Source organism: Semicossyphus pulcher, unplaced genomic scaffold, assembly GCF_022749685.1.
Source record: "Semicossyphus pulcher isolate SPU_LCO1_2020_fin unplaced genomic scaffold, fSemPul1.0.p SCAF_23, whole genome shotgun sequence".
NCBI lineage: Eukaryota > Metazoa > Chordata > Actinopteri > Labriformes > Labridae > Semicossyphus > Semicossyphus pulcher.
The window spans coordinates 10,158,870-10,176,303 of NW_027211697.1; the positions used below are offsets into that span (position 1 = coordinate 10,158,870).

A 17,434-nucleotide genomic window follows, 5' to 3' on the forward strand; every position below is an offset into this window, starting at 1 on the left:
GTTTACAACTTTAAAATGTTGGTTGAAGGTTGGTTTTTATTCCTTAATAGCTAACTTGAAAAGGTCTTTGTCTAATACATTTTTAATTTATATGTTTATGTTCAAAATTGAACATCAAAAAAATATAATTTAATTAGATTCAATTAAATATTTACATGTATATAATTGAGCTGCTGAGGGTTTTGTTGTGGCCTTGAAGCCCGTGTAAAAAAAATAATCTCCTGCCATGTTTTATCAGTGCAACTGTTAGTAAATATCTTTCCATTTGGTTTGGTTGTTTTTTAGCACCGATGTGTAGAGAGTAGACCTACAGCTGCAGGCTGGGTCATGTCCAGACCTGCTGGTTTCTCCATCTACCAGGTGGAAAGGACAGGGTCAGAGGTGACTGACTTAGGTGTGGGCGTGGTGTGACCTGTGAACCCTTACAGTTGGGTTTTACATCGGTAACTGGGGCCACTAAACAACTGGGAGGAATGAACGATTTGGGTTGTTAAGATGAGGTATACCCACAAAATAGTGTCTGAATAATCGGATTTAAGTGATCAAAGCTCTTCAAATTTCAAAGTAAAGCGATTCTCATTTGCTAATTTCCTTAATAGCCAGATTTAAATGGATGCATATCAAAGTCAGGTGAGATTAGTCAGAGGAGGACGTGATGCAGAAAGTTTTGCACACTCTCACAGACAATAACACTCACATGACACAGGTAAATACATATATATTAGTATTTTGTTGCTGATGTGGAGACACAAGAAAACAGGCCCAAACATGGTCACTCCTTCACTCCCTCTTCTGTCGCTGCTGACGTTTCTCGAGGTAATAGCCGGGAGTGACCCCACCTCCGCTGACACATACGCACCCGAGCCACAGCCCCCGCGTACACCCTCCACCCCTCACCCCTGATGGATCACTCAACACACAAACACACACAGCTGAGAGATTTTTTCTTCCCCCTGCCTCTGTCCTCCTCGGCCAGCCGCCTCCTCAGACAGGAAACCTCAGTTTCCACTCCTCCTCCTCCTCTGGGCCTCGCATTCCCTCTTTCTCTCTCTCTCTCTTTATTCCTTTACTCATTGCTTTTGTTTTTCTCTCGCGTTCATCCATCTTGTAACTCTTTCACTTTGTTTTTCTTCTGTGACCTACTCCTGCACCCCTCCCTGGTTTAAATGGTGCATTAACTGCCGAATTATTTCCCCTATTCACAACATTTGTTCAAAATAAATTGACGCAATGAAAATAAATTCAATTTTCACTTGCAGAGTTTTCTTTTCCTGTCAATTTGAACAGCCTTTCTTTCCCTCTGTTGCAAGAAGGCACACAGGATTGTACACAGTGTTATGTAATAGCAGCATGCATGAAGCCATTGGGGAAGGGCTCTTGAGGAAAAAGACAGTTGTTGGAGCGCTGGAGTTACGACGGCTGCAACACAGACGGAGAGACACACGTGCGTTCACATGCCTCAATACAGACGGAGTTAAGCTCAAGATCTCCACTTGTTCTTTACGGGTTATAAAAAGAGAAAGGGACTGTATCACCCTTCATTTAAAAAGAGTGCAAGCATGCAAAATCTAGTGATAAAGATAAAAAGGAGGATAAAAAGATTAAATCTGATATGAGAGAAAGGAGTGAGCGAGTGAAGGATGTAAAGAAAAAGAGAGGGATAGACAGATTGAAGGAGGGGAGAGAGTGCAACAGGAAGCTTCTCAGCGAGCTACCGATGGCCTCCAGCCAGAGCGTTCAGACACTGAAGAATTCCAGGCAGAGGGCAGGCAGGGAGGGAAGGTGCCAGGAGGGAGGGAGGGAGGGAGGGAGGCACAGAACGAGGAGGGCGGGGCGCACTTGTGGTTTGTTGTCAAAGAGGACTCCTACATGAGAAAAGAAGGGCACGCGCTTTAAGTGATTTCTCTCTGTGGTTGAACCGTCTGACATTAGATTTCCTAATGCTACTCTGTGTTCCTTTGCTGGGGATTATGGGAACTTTTTAGTTTAGTAAAGAGAGTTTGAAAAGAACAAACTGGATCTGAATACGAAGTAAGAAAAATCAACCAGTTGCAGTTTTCAAAGAGGAAGCTGTAAAAGCATGTTGATTCACTGATTAATTAACTTTAAAAAAAAATGTAACATTTACACCGATTATAAATTAATTGTTTAAAGAGCAGCTCCAGTCATGTTTTCAGACATATGAAATGCTCTGCTTGAAAGAATAAATTGTGTCTGATATGTTTTTTCTGTAAAACATGCCCACCGCCCTCCGTCCCGAAAACAAAACACGTCTCTGCCATCGTTTAGTGGCGACTTGTTGAAACTTAGCTAGCTTGAAATGTAGTAATTAGTAGCAGTATGGTTAACGTTAGTAGGCAGTAGTGAGTTTGCAAAATTACAATGACAGTTACAGCTGGCTCGAGCATCGCCGAAGTGGTTACCATAGGTTACACATAATGACATACATAGCGTCACCCCGTCCATTAACGGGATTGGCTCCTTAGGTTTGTGACGTCTCAAACCTGCCAATCTGAAAACGTGTTGTTCAGCCTGTCCTTGGTACACTGCAGTTTAAAAGCAGACAGGCCCAGCCGTGGAGATGACTGCTGATGTTGTCCCTGATATGTCTTGTAGCACATGAGAAACACCACATGGAGATGTTTACAAGGTTAAACACTTGATTTTCACGTGAGGGGAAGTTGTGTTTCAAAGAAAGATGCTTCTGTCTTCTATGGAGTCTAAGATTTGAAGATGTTTTATTGTGCTCACTATTTTCTAGTATTGATTGCAGCCCTGCACGCAACAAATCATTTATAATTTGTGGTAAGTGATACATTATGAGCTGGCAGACCGACAATAGATAGATGCATTTGAACGGGCGTACAGCCACTGAAACAATGAGTCATTAGTTGATAGTTTAGAAAGAATTTAAACAATCACATCACTGTTTAGGTCGTTTATCAAGCAGAAATATCAAGCTCATTTTTCAGCCTCTTTAATGAAACATGTTCTCCTTTTGTCAGTTTTTAATAACCATAAATTATTGACAATTATTGTCAGATTAATTCGCTTTGTGCAGCCAGCATGCAGCATGTCAGGGATTTATTTTGTTGCTGCATTTTAGACCCACATTAAAAGTGGCAAACAAAACACGCATTTTAAACCTCCTAGATGTCAATCAGCAGCAGACCCGGCAGAATTTAACATTCAAGATAAAATGTTGTGAGTGATGCAACATTTTAATATAAGAAAAAACCCTCCAGACAGCCCAGAGAACAGAACAGCAATTGCACTTAGTCTGGCGTATAAGTGAGATTAGGCCACAAAATGATCTATAAACAGCCATCTGACTGAGATTTCACATTGTGTCGGGGGAGCCTTATGGGCTGCTAAACCCGGGATTATTGCACGACACAGTGACCTGACTCGACTCCGGCATGGTCGGGTGGGGGAAGGATGATGCTTGAATATCAAGGGAAGCCTGCGTTGTTAGACCAATCCCGAACGCTTGCCTTTTGCGAGTGTGAATTTGACTTCATCATTCAAATGAAATTAAAATCTAACGCAGAGATCGCCTTCATTTAAAGCCCCTGAGGTTCGTCTTTCATCCTGTGTTTCGTCTGATTATGCTTCAGGGTACAATTGATTGATGATTCAATCATGCAAACTAGTTTGACAGAACAAATGAGAAGTGAAGAGGCAGGTATGAAGGGAGAGAGTAAATGCACGTTGGCATGCGGCTAGGAAACTTCTCAAAGCCACAGCCAATTTATTAGACTCCAAGTAGCTGCTATATGACATGACCAGGACGAGGCTGAGGGCCCACGTGCGGCAACATGTGTTTAAGTCACTGGTTAGTTTTTCTCCCACCTACTTTAATTGAAAATCAGGCAGGATGCATACGTTTTTAATCAACTAGAACAGTTTTAATCTATACTGTAGTATCAGGGCAGCAATCAGGGGTAAACAGATAATCCCTCCCGGGGACGATGACTCAGTGTTGAAGCAGTAAAACTACCCGCTTGAGGCACTTCGCACAACGGTACTGTAGGCTTTGAAGAGTGGTGAGTAATCTTACAATAACGTGGGGCATTTCACAACATAGCAGTTTCAGAGTGCAGCAAAGGGAGGCAGGAACCAATGAACACAGCGGGAGGCCGACCTCCATCCATGAGAGGAGTAGAGAAGAGTAAAAGTGTTTGTTTTTGCACTATGGAGATTTGATCGACATCCCCACCCTGTCTTACTTTGACCTCCTACTAACTCTGCCGGGTCTCTCCACCTCCTGCAGTCTACTGAATACCTCCTCCAACCCTCACTCCTCTTCTCTCATCTTTGTCGTACTTCCACTTAAACAGAAACTCGCACGACCTATTCACTTCCTCCGGCTACATCTCCATCGTCTGTCATCATCTCCTCCATAGACCCTCGCTCACGTCTCTCTCTTTCTCCGTGCTTTTTCTCTCCCCCTGCTTTTCAGTCCATTCCTGTGGCCTCTCCCCACAGGCAGTGATGCAATCCTCCGACTCCTGCGCGCAATCACAGGGTCTGGAGTCGGCTCGCCAGCCAAGCAGGGGCGTCACCGCACCGCGCTCAGTAGGAAAGCAACAGGAGAGGAAAGAAGAGAGGTGGGGGGAAAGGAAGAAAAGAAGAAATGAAGCCAATGAGGGAAGGAAAGCAGTCTGAGGCCGTCAGAGCTGGTGGTGGTGGGTGATAGAGGGAAAAGTACCGCGATAAAAGTTAACAGCTTTGTTTTACAGTTTGGCAACTATCACAAGGAAACCTGAGGTAAACACGTCTTTGTCTCAGGTTCATGTGGTGCGATGTGTGGGGGGGTGTGAAAGGTACTGGAGGAACTTTTGAATGAATTGGATTCAGCAGGATCAAACAGCACATCATCACAGCTCATTGTCCTCTCATCAGCCCACTAACCAGCTGTGTCCGTTTCGATAGGGTTGCTGGATGGGGCCCGTGTTTCGGAAGTGATGGTTCTTTGCTACTCCCACACTAAATGCTGTCATTCCAGCTGACTCACACCAGCATTAGCATTATTCTTACAGCTTGACTGGCGGAATGAAATTCAAGTATGGGGGTTATATGATCTGGCATTTTACCATTCTCTCTGGAGGTTGATACTATTCTTAACAAGAGCTGCCTTTTCTCCGTCTTTCCCTGCTTTTGAGTGTCGAACGCTGCATGCATATAGGCTAAGCCATTTTTATTGTGGAGATGCATGCATGCAAAGAGTGATCTTATCAAACACGGCGCACAAAGACACGAAAGATTCAAAGGGTGGAATTTAAAGGAGGCGCACTAAAGGTAGCGCACAAGCACACTCATAAAACACACACACTCACTCCTGGTTTGCAGGCTTTGTAGATGCAGACCTCCCCTAAAGGCAGCAGGAGTGACCACAAGGTCAGGCTAGGAATGCAAAAGCAGTGGCACCTGCCTAAATCTTAAAAATACCAGCTTGTCACACCACACATGCACACACTCAAACAAAAGGTGGCCACTCCCTAAAACTCAGAGCAACATTTAAGCCTTAAGAGAAATGACTTCAGCGGCAAACGAAGCGCGCAGGTGTTCAGCCTTAAAACGTGAGAATGTATGAAAGTATATCGCTCAACTTCAAGCTCCTCTCAAAACACAAGTGAGTGTGCGAAGCAGCTGCAGAGATATATGTTATATTCCCTCACTGGTGAAAGCCCAGCACCGGTTCTAAGCCGCTGGGTAGGAGGGAACGGGAGGATGTCCAGGAATCTCTCTTTCTTTCTCTCCCACACGCAGTTGAGGGCAGATTAATAGGGGTGACATGCGTATGGAAACTGTGGTACGATAAGCAGCAAACCCGGGCTGTGTTTCAGCACCGGTTGCTGGGCCAATGTGGTCGACGCTCCTAAAGACAACTTAAACGACGGGGGAAAGACGGAAGGAGGAATATAATATATGCACACATAAACATGCCGAATATATAGCCTCTAATGTACAGCCATACACACACACACTAGTGCACAGCATGCTGGCTGTGCTGTGGAGTTCAGACCAGTTCAGCGTACTGTGGTACCGCTCCAGCTTTGGGAGGGGTGTGCCTGTCTCTCAGTCATTTCCTGGACGGGAATATTATGGCACCACACGCATGAGAAACAACCCCCTTTCATTTTTACACACCGACCCCGGCTACTTTCTTTTGCCTGCAACTCAATAAGCCAGCGGCACATAGTGAACTCCCAGGGAAGCAAGTCTCCTTATTCAATAGCCGAGGTAATATGATCCCAACAACAGCTTTATGCAACACGGCCTCCGGGAGGCTGGGGGCAAGGCTTGGGACGGGGTGGGGTGATGGTGCTCTCTTCATCGCCCTGTGGGGTTGCTGAGGCCGATCGGACACGTCAACTGCGTCGTAGCTTTTCTACTTCTTCACCCCAAAATCCCTGGATCGCCCCTCCCTGTCCCTGAAGAGGCCTGCGTGACACCTGTGCACCAGCCATGCTGCTCAGGAGAGAGCCAAGAATGGGAGGGGCGGAGGGGGGGAGGCCACACAGAGCCAGATGTGCTCTGGACAGGGAGGGTCTTTATTAGTGTGTGTTTTGAGTCTATATGCGTGTATACAGTAAGTGTGTTTATGTACGGAGAGGAGGAACAGGGCAGGGGCTCCGCTTCCAGAACCAAAGAAAAGGGAAGAAAACAGGAAGAGGGAGAAATGCAAAACAGCAGCGAGCAATTAGCAGACAAAGTGACGTGATGTGTGTTTGTGTGTGCGCGTCACAAAGCGAGCTCCTGCTTCTTTACATTTGGGCGTGCCCCCCATACTGTCTCCTATACCTCCACTTGAGCCCCTCTGCCTCCCTCGCCAGTGATCTCACATATACGCACACACAAAGCTCGTGTTGTCTTTTCCTTGTGAGGCTGTGCCAACTTAACGGCAGCTCTGTGTTCTCCCTCCTCACATGGAGCGCCTGTTTTCTCTGAGAAACCCTCCACCCCGTGCCCACCCCTCCTCCCACCACGGCTGGCAATAAGACAAGGTCAATATGACAGTCTTTTCTCTCCCTTTATCTCCCTCCCTCTCTTTCTCTCTCTGTATTCCCCGTGTTCTAGCTCAACTAAGTGACAGGCTCCACCCTACAGCTTTTATCTTTTTGCGGCTCCATCCAAGAGAGAGACAGAAAAAAGAGAGCAGAGAGACAGATGCAAAGGGACAGATGGAGGGCGACTGAGATGGCGACAGACAGAGTTGAGCATAATGCTGTAAAATGGAGAAGCACTCAACTCTTGATTTAAATTTGCTGGCACGTCCGATGTGCGCGATCTGTTGGAAAGAAGCTTCAGAAAGATCTGGAGCTGATTCCTCTTTTGCATTTGGCGAGCTCACTGAACAGCGAGGGCTAATAAATGTGCTGTGGACAACCATACAGTACATCAGCAGCCATGGAAAGAATGAGCCGAGAAGAGGATCTCAATTAGCCTAGAAGGTCGGGGCAATATTCATGCTCCTACACACTCTTCTGTCCTCAATCAATACTGACATTCAGAATCAATTAAGAAATAGCCAAGCGCCCTGTGACTGCGACACTATTTATTGAGACCCATGCAACAAGGAGCAAGGACACTTTGAATCATCGGATGTAGTACAACACAGGTTGTGGGCAATTCACCCCTGGAAAAAGCCACCGTCAGTCAAAGCTCTGTAATCGATAGAAGCAACAATATTTGAAATTGGCGCCACAGCTGTGGAGAAAGTTGAACTCGTGGTTTTACCTATTCTACATTCCTACCATACCCAGGGTTCAGGGTCCCTCTGAAAGGAACGGCCCAGCGAGAGACGCTGGAGTGAAATACTCCCGTTCTCCAGTCAGGAACGTTGATTCCTGCAGGCAACGACTCAGAGCAGGACAGAATCCGAAATACGACAAGAATATACCGGTGGATCGTCTAAAAAATCTTCAGGTCTGCAGTCTACATTTCAAACCTGACCATTTTGAACGAGACATGACATCAGAGGCGGGCGTCCTAGATTGAAGTGTAGTTTAGCGTGCTCCCTGGCCTCCGCCAGATGACGCCTTTTACATAGTCTGGTGGAGGTTTTCCAGGGCCCATCGGAGAAGCGGATAGCGTCCTCCAAAGGCACAGAGCCAAATTGCATTTTTTTCCTACCATAATGGCATTAGCTCCCCGTAATAGCACGATAGGACTGAGGTTGAAAATAAGCAAACTGGCCCTTTAAGACACACCCTTTTCCCACCGAAATTAGATTTTTCAGACCCGGGAAGACCCGCTTATAGATAACGATTGTCTCTTTTCCCATTGCCAGTGAAGTATACTCCTTTCGGTCTGTTTTCGTCTGACGTCACAACGCGCCAGAGACCAGAGTTAAGTCTTTATTGTATCTATTACTCATTCAGTCTGTTTATCAAACTCATGCCGACAAATTAGGAACTTTGTTCGAGCGCTGCTCGGACAGAGACGGGTTAAATTTGTAGCTGAGTTGACAAGGAGTCGCAGAAGTTACCGATGGAGCATAGCATCGCACCGGAAAGGGGGCGGAGATTAGCGTGTCGACACAGGTTTGGTGTTCCCATCGATGCTGATCGGAGCCGAGGTCATTTGACCCAGGTCTTACCTTTGCAAAAAAGCCGGGTGTTTTTGACCACTGGGAAAGGGGCTATAGTGAATAATCAATATTCAAAATGGCCACAGAAAGTAAATTATTATGACTTAAAGCAACTGAATAAAAATAATAAAGCTATATTACAGAAGAAGCTGAGGTCAGAATAAGTCTAAGCCTCAAACTAAAAACACTTTCAAATACATACGGCTCCCTCGTAAGAAGAAAACAGCCACGCTACATATGACTTGAATTAGTGCTGGCAACATCTCCACAACACCACAGAGAAGGTAAACACTTCACAGGCCAAACTTTTCCCCCTCTCCCTCTCTCTCTCTCTTTTACTGCATGTATAAGCTGGAGAAGCTCTTATATAATGTAAGCGTCACATATGAAGCTGGGGGCTCATGGAAAGTGGGAGACGCAATGAGGGAGGGGACGGAGGGGAACAGAAGCGGACTTAAAAGCGAGGAGGCGATGGCGTCCCAGGGAGTCGGGGATGGAGGGAGGGGGGGCTGAAGGGGGCAAAGTCTGGAAGCTAACTGACAGGACTGGATATGCCCAGACAGGGAGCCAGGCCCAGGCCCAGACATGAGAGCCTTATGCGAGTCTCAGAAATGCCTCACCCGTCTCTCCCTCAACCCCTTCTTTAAAAAAAAAAAAGACCCATCATCGATCCCTCTCCTCTGTCTCTCCCTCCCCAGCATGTTATTCCTCACCCGTATACTTACAGGAAGAGCCGATCGTGTCCGACTCCTCCCTTTCTTTTCTCCTCAAACAAGCAAACACACACATACATACCTCAGCTGTGCTGAACTGCTGAACTGCTGTAGAGCTATTGAGCGTATACTAGAGGATTCAGGGTGTTGGCCAAGCAAGTAAATAATAATACAAACCAGCTGGCTTCACTTAAAGACTATTACTGTACAACTCAGTCTTTAAAATGAGACCCCAGATATGTCAAATCTCCAGCTAGAGCCAAGTTTACTTTCATTTATAAGTAAAATATTAAAGTATGTTGCCAGAAAGTGGACCAAAACAGGCTTTCCTTTCTTCCCTCTCTAACAGCACCTTTACATTTCTGTTATTCTTTCAGCTCTTGGCTTTAATCCTGTATTCTTTCTCTAACTTTTCCTCATCAAGCGCGCCCTGCCCCAGACACGGCCTGCGTATTGTCTGCAGGACCCTGCGAGCTGAAATTCTCTCACGATAGAAACACTGAGCGCAGAAGCAGCATTAAAGAGAATGAGAAGAGGTAGGGTGGGGTAGCTGGAGCGAGGCACTGAGTTGTCTGTGTTTATTTTGGAAATGCAGGCCTGCAGACTTGCAGCAGAGGAACTGACCCCTAAACTTCACCGTGGCAGATACTCGCTGGAAGAGCGGGAGTCCTGCGCTCATTTGGGAAGTCCCACACAGGTGATTTAAAAAAGAGTGGACCGTATATCCTCTTAGGGAGCATTTTAACCCACACAAGGGACCCAGGAATGGTCTGCTCCAGGAGGAAACAGTGAGGCCGGGAGGTGATTAGTGGTTACAGTTTAACTGGAGAAAAATGCACGGCCCGTGAGCCCAGCCAGCCAGGGAGCAGGGCGGTATGCACTGGTCCCCTTCAGTTTGCAAACCGGTGTGAGTCAAGCTCTGTGTCCGCTCCGTCTATTCCTAACGTACGGGGCCCAGGAGTCTGGCCGTCGCTGCACACGGACACATCACACTGCAGCAATCCAGAGTAAGAATGTGTCACCTCCACTGCTGCACACATGGCAAAGATTAGTGATAAGATATATCGTGGAAAAACTGTACACAGCTGGGCTGTAATGATATAAGAGCGGAGAGAGTCATTTACGGGTTCAGCTATTGAATCAGTTCTATTTCTACTTATATTTTAATAAGCCAAAGTGGTGTTTTCAGACTTGTGGCTCACATGCTGTCCACTGCAGAATCGTACAACGGATATCTGCGGCAAAATAACCAAATATTTCCCACATAGTGAGCAGCAGCAGGTGGATAATGAATCTGAATGTTATACACCTTTCCCAGCTAAATTAGCGCGTCGATGCAGGTTTTTCAGACCCGCTAATAAATGCGGATTGTCTCTTTTCCTATTGCCAGTGGAGTATACTCCTTTCGCTCTCCTTTCTGCTGCGTCACAAACGCAGTTGCCTTCTTTCTTCTTCCCCTCAGATCAGGAGAAGCTCTCTCACCTCGCTGTCTTTGCCAGTGTTGCTGCATCTTGCACGAAACAAAGAACAAATTTGCCGTTGTGTGTTGTTCTTCTGTTGCCGGAACTTCACCGCGCGTCATAGCATCGCGCCGGAAAGGGGGCGGAGATTAGGGTGTCGACTCGGATTTTTTGTGTTCCCATCTCTGCCAATCGGAGCCGAGGCGATAATTACCCGGGTCTACCGCAGAGTCATTTGACCCGGGTCTGATTGTAGCCTTTCCCACTAAGCTAAAAATGCCGGGTGTTAGCGGGTGTTAGCGGGTTATCTGATCAGTGGGAAAGGGTCTTTATTGGCAGAAGAAATAAGAATGAAATTGAGGCAGTGCTAAAAGGACTGACACACGTGGATTACATCTTTGGGGGGATTTTAAAAGACAAATCTGATCATAGATACTATGTACGCCACAACTTCTCTGCAGCTCATTTCACTTGGCTTCCCCTAGCTACACCGTGCATCCCCTCTGACATTTTAAAGCCCAATCAAAGGTCAAGAATCTGGGATGTGCGACTCCCTTTAACATAACATAATCTAATATTTGTCATATTACATCTTTGAGCGCCCAAATGGATCGATCGTATTAGGTCATATCCGTCACGGCAATCTAAAATGAAGTGGCTGTTATCCCTGAGAAGATCAATTTAAGTGTGTATCAGGTGCCTTGTCTTCACTGCATGCCGCCTCATTCACTGACCACTGTAATCCTCCATCCCCTGCTGCTGAGTTGCCTTTCAGCTTGACCGTAATCCCCAGCAGCTATGGAACCCCACTGTGAGATATCAATTCAAACACTCACACAGGCTCTCCCACTGTAGTCTTTGCCACTTATAATACACCCACTTACTGGTAGCAGACCTAGTCCTCCTCAGAGTTTCTTTCCCTTTCTGGCAGGCATATTTTAGCGGCTCCACAGAAGGTCCAACAACAAAAATGACTCCTGCCAACTTGGATTTCAGAGTTTCTTTGTCGTACCAGACTCACAACGTAAGAATCGAACTAACATGCCTCTCTTTATATCAGATGCGGTACACTTTAATGATCCTGGTTTAAGGCATTAAGTACAAGTGCACTGTGGGTTCCCGCTGTCCCTCCACCACATGCCTCGTGGTTGCTCTCTGACGCAGGAATATGCCATTAGGGTCCACCTTTTCCACCATAAAGCAGCTGCCTTTCCCTCACACGCTTTGGGACCTCGTGGGTATGATGTCACACAGTTGTAGCTGTGTGGAGCAAAAATCTCAAGGCACAGGAACATTTGAGGAAGGGAGGTGATAGCAACACCCTGGGTTTGATTTCAGACGCTGGCATGACCCTCACGCTTCATCCTCTTATTGGAACTAATTGCAGCAGGTGAAGCAGGCTGGTGTCAAAAACTGTGTGCAAGCTGTTGCTCCCAGCAGCTGTCCATGCATGTACATCTGGCCAAGCATGCAGTCAGGACGAGAAAATGTACAGCTAAAAAAGGCTGCGTACACAAACACACATCCTGTGAGTGTGGAATGCCACCACAGGGATGCACAGCTGGACCCCAGCGGACATCTGGCTTTATGGTGGAGCTGAGAGCCTTTTCTGCGCAGTGACTAAGTGCTGTGTGAGAGAGGCTTCGCCTAATAACCAGTGTGCCGATGGTGATGGATGCCTCTCCGTCTGGCCCCCAGTCTCTTTCTGTCAGATGGATGTTGTGGTTGACCTGAGGCTGAACTGATCATCAGCTGATTGAATAAACAATGCAGGCTGTGGATGTGGGGAGCACCTGTGCTCACAGTTCAGAGAGGGGTTATGGATTAAATAGCAGGGGCCTGTAAGAGGGAGGGAGGGAGGGAGGAAAGGGAGTCAAAGTCCTCCCTCTGCACAAAGCCTGCATCGGCCTCTTTCACTGCTCCCCTTCCCCACATACTTTGAGAGAAGTCCAGTGGGAGTGCAGCCAGACCTCCTCCAGTCTCCTGATATCTGTGTGACAGTTCCTCTCATGCACTCACACTTCATATATTTATCAAACATTACCACTGAAAGCCACCTTGGAAATATTCAGACATCCAACTCTGATCCAAAACACAACTGCAGCCCCCTGAGTGTGCCTCGATGTGCATTGTGGCCTAATGCTTTTTAATGATCAGGCCTTATTCCACTCCAGCACAGGGGCTTGTTAGGTCTGCCTTGGCAGGGCTCTGCTCTTTCCCCTGGCATCTTCTGCAACAATGGGCCCATGGGAGGCAGCCAATGGGGAGAAGGTCCATCCCAAACCCAGTCCCAGTGTTCGCACAATTAGGCTTAGGGACAGTGGAATTGCTTAATTGGAGGAAAATAGCTCTTTATCCAGGCCTCTGTGCCTGTGCTCATCCTTGCCCCCTGCACTACATTCATGGCCTCAAATCACTTATTGGTCAAAACAAAATGTATGAAATGTCAAGACAAATATGTCACCACTTTTAATCATTACTTAGTGTGTGAACCAGGCTGAGAAGAGGTTATTATGCATAAATAATTCACGTTAGGCTGCAGTCATGCAGAAGTGTAGCGACCAGGACCAAATCTGAGGATCACCTCAGAACATTCGGAGACATGATTAGTCTCTCTGTGGGATTTAGATTAATGTGAAAATAAACATTTTTTCTTCGTTTGTGTTCACCTCATGTGGTCACACATTAGCCACCTCTTTGTTTGACAACGGACGCAGCCGCCTGTAGACGTTGAACTCTTTATCAGATGTTGTGACAGAACATCAGACAGCTCAGCGCGAGCCTGCATCTTGCACAACAGCTGGCTGCGCTGGGAATGAACGTATAGAGCAGGATTTGTGATTCTGCTCTAACAAAAAATGTCTCGCAGGGTTGAGGAGGGCGAGGATGCAGACTGTCGCTCCCGTATGGAAATAGGTAACCTTAAATGGCTGTCTGAGTAAATGGCACAAACGCCGGTGAAGGCACGTCCGCCGTGACCGGCCTTGAGTGTGACAGTGTGGGGAGTCCGGGCTGCAGGGTCTGGACGCACCGCTGGAGAGAGACTCTGAAAATAGGTCACTACCCTGTTTGAACTCTTGCGATATTTCACATTCAAGCAGCACAGTCCGGCCATCGTGGACACACATGACAGCAGACACAATACACAGAACTGACATGCAAGTTAGAGTTGCTGCTCTCTTACCTCACAGGGAAAATGCAGTGGATATAGCCGAGATATCTCCGACTTGGCCCCCCTCTTCCCGGTGCAAACTTCGCACGCAAAGTCCTATATGGCTCAAGCGGCGTCGGTGTCAAATGACTCCTCGTCAATTTGTAGCTTTTTCTTTGATAAAAACAAAAACACAGCTTATACGTGTTGGAAAAAATATTTCTAGGTGTCTTGAGAGGCGGTCCGTTCCCAGACCATTGTCAGGATGATTTCTAAGCATGAAAAATCAAACAAGCTCAAATGCAGCGTGTGTGACAGCTGGTTGTTTAAATAAAGATTAATCTAACGAATGACAGCCTTGTCTGTTGCCGTAGATTGATATATTCTGCATGTTATCATGCCACTGGAAACCCGTCAAAAAGTGTAAACACCCAGATCCGTAGCCTCAAGTGTTCCCGCTGAAGAGAAACGAACACCACTGGTTGTGTAGCGCATCAAAAACGCAAAGGTGATTTCTTCCAATTCAAAGCGCATCGCTCAATGGCAACGCTGGTCAAGTGGGGGTTTCCTATGGGTGGTCGTGGTTCTCCTGGCGGGGTGGGAGGGCGGTCCAGACCAGAGGGATGGCACGAACTGGTGGGTCGGGTAGATAGGGCGGGTTGGCGACGGGGTGTGGGGTAGAAGGGGAGGTTCGTCTGCTTCTTCTTCGGTGCTTTTCCAGATGCCGAGGTGGGGCTGTTTGCTGTCTTTTCTTTTTTTGCAGTTATCCCCGTGACTCCTCTGCTTCTTCTTCTTCTGAGCACTCGAGGACACGCAGAGTGTTGATGGTAGTCTCCCCCACCACCGTCTGAAGCGCACAGACAGCCGCCCGGAGCCCAGCCAGCCCGTCAGGACCAGCTCAGAGTCTGCCAGCTCAGCGCATGCTTACTGCTCCGCCCCTCCACCATGGGCAGTCCCCGGCTCCTCTCCAAACTCTCCCCTCTCTCCCTCCCTCCCTCTCTGTGTCCTCATGGCCATCTCTCTGCCTCCTCTCCCCTCCACCAACAGGCCTTCATGAAGGGTAAAACCTCTATTTCACTGTTTGCTTTTGCTTTGTAGACCTCTGTGCTCTCACATTGTCACCATTCCTTCTTCTACACGCTGTCATAATAATCACTGACATCAGTTTTACATAAAGTTCTGACTATACTCTGCTACTGCGCGACTAAGATTGTTGTTTTTATTATAACAGATGCATTTATGTTGCTTGTCCATGTGGAGCAAATTCTATCCACGATGTACTGCAAGGAAGTGTAAGGTACCACATTAGTATCCTATTAATTGATGAGTGATGCATTTATGAATCGGTTGGTCAAAGGAAAAGTTTGCCAAAATGAGTGAAGAGATTTGTTGTTTTGTTTCACAGTAAATTCTGTATTTATATTTAAACTAATAATTAAACACATGAGAGCTTTGAGAAATTTTCACACGAATGTTATACAGATTATATGAAAGAATAATTATCAAGCCTTTTGAACTTGTACCTTTGCACTCCTATTCCCTATCCTGTAGATATAATTGCTTGCATCTGTTATATTGGGCTTTATACTGCGATCATTTCATGGCTTTCTTGACTATAAATAATAAAAATATGCAACAAGTCTGCTAAAAAAAATAATTTAAAAGTTTAAAGTTGTAATCTCAAAGACCTCAGTTTCGTTCTCTTTGGCGCCACCTATGGCGATAACCGGTAATTGCAGGAGCACACTTCCCAGATCTCCAGACAGTGTTGCATGTGTGACGTCCACGGTTGGCTCCGGCTGTAACTCTTGATTTTCCTCGCTGACTGTGGCTTTCCTTTTTAGACTGTTTGCTTCATCTGAGCGTCGAGTTTTTCTTTGGATTTTCACTTATTTTTGAATGATCATTTATTTAAATAGAAATCTTCGAGATTATCACTTTAAATCTAAGTTTTGGCTTAAGTACAAAACGTTAAACTTCATGAACATTTATGCCTCTGTAAAGTATCTGATCTCTGTATCTAACTGAGTGATATTCCTCTGGCCTTGTGATCATCTCATCATCTCCTTCTCTTTATAACACAGAAGACAGTATTCAACATTCTTTAACGTACTTTTGATTTGGGAATTAGCTCGATATTTCATGTTAGGATAGACTGGTGAACAAAAAAGAGCTTCAGTGTAACCTTATTAGAACATTGGACCCTGTATCTCCTGTTTGGTTTAAAGTCGAGCTAAAACGGCATTTCGAGAGTATCTAGCTTCCGTATCGTGACGTATTTCCGAGTGAAACAGGACGTGCAGGCGGGACATATCATTAGAGGGATTTGATTTGATCGTTGAGAAGTGGGCGTAGACAGACGTTCTCCACAGCGCAGTAGCTAGCTAACTGACCGCGCGTTTTTGGTGCTCTGCGGCTAAATGTAGCAGATTGATTGGTTGAAACTGTTTGGTGCTAACTTATGTAAGCACGCGTGAAATTTAATTTTACCGGAAGAAAAAAGGATCGGATTTTGATACAAGAATATGAAGAAATGGATTTTCTGTATTTTTTTTGGCCTATATTGTCAAATAGATGCACAATATTACCGGGGATGTGATCTAAAAGGATCGACTTTAATGGTAATAGTTCATATTGTCTTGACACGTTTTTATTGAAAATGTTCTCAGGTGATTGTCCTTAGAATCTTTGAGCAGATTTTCATTCAGTGGAGCACTTTAGACTTTAACACAGTGGACAGACAGTTGTGCTGCACGGTGTTACAGTACTGCAGGACACTCATAATCACAAAAGTAAAAAACAGAAGAAGAATTTGTTTATTTGCCCCAAAAGATCTCAGTCGGCGAAGGAGATAAATTCTTTGTTTTGTCTTTTTGAAAACAAATTCATTGTGGTCTTTCCAGGACAAGAAACGGTCGATCATTACACGAAAGTATTTACAAGAAGAAACCTGCTTGATTTCTATGATGTTTCTGTTTTGTCCTCTCTGTAACTCCCAATGTTTCTGTGCTGTCATCAGGAGTAGCAGAGGCCTCTTAACCTTTTCCCCATGCAACCACTAGAGGGCAGAAGATCGCCTGAGTAAACCAAGGAGCCCTAAGAGAATTTAGTGATTTCTAAAATAACTATTATCAAGAATTAATTTACCAAGGCTTATTTTACATTTGAAGAAAGCCTAATAAATAATAATTTAGTATTCCTAATAAAACAATAAAGAAGTCCATAAATGTACTGACATGTGACCTGTTCATTTACAAGGTTGCAATGCCATGTGTAAGACTAAACATATCGAAATATGTCTTTCTGTAGGCCTTAAAAACCCCTTTATACTTTTAGTTATTTAATATTGAATGTACTGTTCAACTCTTATGTGTTCTAGATTTGAGTTCAGCTCCTATAGGCTGCAGGTCTAAATGAGTACAGGCTTATATGTCCGGTATACACGATTTCATTCATGAAACTTAAGTAAAATCCTTAGTTTTGATTTGTTGAAATATATTCCAGAGTTAAATCA

The 17,434-nt window shown here is 45.6% G+C and overlaps 1 protein-coding gene across 1 annotated transcript in view; it reads right to left on the reverse strand.

Annotated features, from left to right (window-relative positions):
• The window catches only part of glis2b (GLIS family zinc finger 2b), a 32,587-nt gene extending 18,589 nt beyond the window's left edge, over nt 1-13,998 (reverse strand). Inside the window, exon 1 of the mRNA XM_069674608.1 lies at nt 13,954-13,998. The gene's annotated coding sequence lies outside the window, so the exon portion shown is untranslated. The remainder of the gene's footprint in view (nt 1-13,953) is intronic.
• Nucleotides 13,999-17,434: the final 3,436 nt, after the last annotated feature.